The 2,925-nt window shown below is 36.1% G+C and overlaps 1 protein-coding gene across 1 annotated transcript in view; it reads left to right on the top strand.

Annotated features, from left to right (window-relative positions):
* The window catches only part of LOC108576348 (MAP kinase-activating death domain protein), a 35,731-nt gene that overhangs the window by 24,484 nt on the left and 8,322 nt on the right, over nt 1-2,925 (top strand). The gene's annotated exons all lie outside the window — the stretch shown is intronic.

The following is a 2,925-nucleotide window of genomic DNA, read 5'->3' as shown; positions in this document are numbered from 1 at the left end:
CTTTATTTCTAGCGAATTTTTTCAAAGAAACCTCTGTCCTACTACTACTATTACTACTGTTTTTTCGATTATACGATGTCATGTCTTTTTTTTTTTTTTTTTTTGGGCGATGTGTACTTGTCTCCACACAAAACTAACGTAATCCACGAATACCACGTATAATCATGTATTTATTTCAGCGACCGAACGGTATACAATGTAACGAGAGTTTGTTATTGGGTTCGTTTCAGATCGCCTCGATTCAATTCCCGGTATTAATTAAAATACGATACGCTTCGTCTTTTGTGAACGATAGAAACGCCCTTTTGTTGTTTAACGTTTCAGCGATAAGAGGAATTTCTCGTTGCGTTTCGATATTCGATAAATCATTCCTCGAGATGGAAACGCAAGGTGTTCTGGTGTTTCTATGGTTAAAAGACAGAACAATTCGGGATGGGGGTGTCGAAGAGCAATCGGAGAGCATATTAGAGTTTTATTGAACCGAGGCGAACGATTAGGGGAGTACGTCCACCGCTCCACCCACAAAAACCTCTATTACTGTTCATACTCTTTCGATATTATTGAATCTTCTCTCTGTGTATTACTTTTTTCGTTCCTCTCTTCCGTTTTATTGCATTGATGCAAGGACCACTCAATATTATCTCCCATCGCTAGCCACCACGATCTGCTTAATTTTCTATCTGTACGTATTATTATTATTATCATTATTATTACTATTATATCTTACCAACTCTTATGTATGAGTTTGTGAAGTGTACAATGATTAATATCTTATAGGGGAACACACAAAACTCTCTCTCTCTCTCTCTCTCTCTCTCTCTCTCTCTCTCTCTCTCTCTCTGTCTATCTGTCTATCTATCTTTCTATCTCTCCCTCTCTCCCTGTCTATATTTCTCTCTCGAGAAGAAAGAAACCAATCTCGATTCTTCACGAGATCGACGAGACTGCGTGTGGGAAAAAACGAAGGGAAATTCGAATGTTTTTCGCAGGCTGCTATATAGTTCGTTTGACACGAGACAAATGTTACACGTACGAGACACATGCGCACACACACGAGGGGGAATACGAAACCGGGACGGATGACGGAGAGGCGTAAATGGATGATCTAAAGTTGACGATTGACGAAATCGAGTTACTCGCGATCACACATACACACACTTGTACACACTGTTGTCTGAAAAAAGAGAGATGATGATCGAATCCTCGACGAAGAACGAGCAGCCCTCACACGCTCTTGGCCACTCTTCTATTCTATTTATCTCACTGGATATATATTATACATACACATAGAAACACATACTTACGTATACCGTTACTCCCAAAAATATTCGTAATACGTCGAATAGGAATAATATGGAAATTAGTGGAAATATTCATTTTTGTAGTACAGTGATTGGACGTAATTTCAAAAAGTGTATTAAACGATTTAACGATGTGTAATTTTGAAGTACGATAAACGACGTGTCATAAGGAAAAAAAAGCAGCTCAATCGGTTTATAATTAACGGAGATACGTAATTGGACAGTTAAACATACCTGGTGTCCGAATATTTTTGGAAGTAACCGTGTATCTTTGTTCATTTATTACTTGAGTATTTTTACAATAACATCTACTATGTGGTAATTGTATTTTACATACAGACAGGGCTACCTTTCACACGTACGCGTATTTTATACACCTGTCGTGTATAAAATACACTCTGTGTATATACACGGTGGCCGAGAACTTTCTGGCTAAACTTCGTCGATGCGCTCTATCAGCGGAGATGAACGAAAGGTTGCAGAAATGTTGATCGTTCGAACGGTGTAAACAAAATAACTCGCAAATTTAACGAGAAATTAAAATTGTTGCTAAATTATAAATTCGTCTTTAATTTTTATTACATTTTGTTGTTATAAGTTTGTTGTATGAAATGTCAAACGATCCACGTTTGTACAAAACTTCCGTCTCGTTTCCACTCACCGAACGTATCGATGAAATTTCGTTAGAAAATTCTGGGCTATCCTGTATACAAGAATATAAATTATCAATCACTTTTGTTGGGTAATATTTTCGTTCAAGCGTTAATCAGTGTTTTCTTGCATGGAGCTCGATGTGCAGCTGCAGTCTCTTTTATCTGTATTATAATCATATATATACATTTTATCATTATACATTCATATAAGTGATAAGGGTTAGGGGATATTATACAAAACTTGTCCTTGACTATATATACGTATATACCTATACACAAAATACAACTTATATATACGTATATACATATATATACAAATTTCTCTATTATGATTTGTATTGAATGTTGGATGCCATATATTATATTTTTCTCTATTAAGTCTAAACAGTTTGTTTCTTTTTTCTATCATTATTTGTCGTGGTCATACGCGAGAAAAGTCTATTCTGAACCGACAAGAAGGGGAATGAAAAGCAAAACATGTCTCGAGAAAAAAAAAAGAAATGTGACAAGGGTGGGAGATCGAAGGAAAAGTTAATCGAGAGAAATTATTATGTTTACGCTTTCCTTCTTTTTTTTTTTTTTCTTCAAGATCGTACGGATTGTTTTCGAAATTTCGAAATCACGTTCACAGATTAACCTCGTGTACACACAGGGGGAGAAAAGAGGTGACAAAACCGTGTATATACGTTTGTTGCGTTTCGAAATGGATTCTCATTCGATCGATAGACTTTTCTCAGCTTGGGGAACTTTTGAGATGGTCCTTGAACAATGAACAATCTCCGCTGACTTGTTGAGAAAGAGAAAAGAAAAGAAAAGAAAACACGAAAGGAAAAAAAACGTATATGAAAGAAAGAAAGAAAGAAAGAAAGAAAGAAAGGAAGAAAGATTGAAAGAAAGGAAGAAAGATTGGCCATGACGATAGGGTGATTATTTCCTATAGCCGCCTGGTGGTTTTGATGATCATCGAAATA

Source organism: Habropoda laboriosa, unplaced genomic scaffold (assembly GCF_001263275.1).
Source record: "Habropoda laboriosa isolate 0110345459 unplaced genomic scaffold, ASM126327v1 scaffold387, whole genome shotgun sequence".
NCBI lineage: Eukaryota > Metazoa > Arthropoda > Insecta > Hymenoptera > Apidae > Habropoda > Habropoda laboriosa.
Note: the sequence above shows the minus strand (reverse complement) of the source record. Positions and strands in the feature narration are given on the sequence as shown.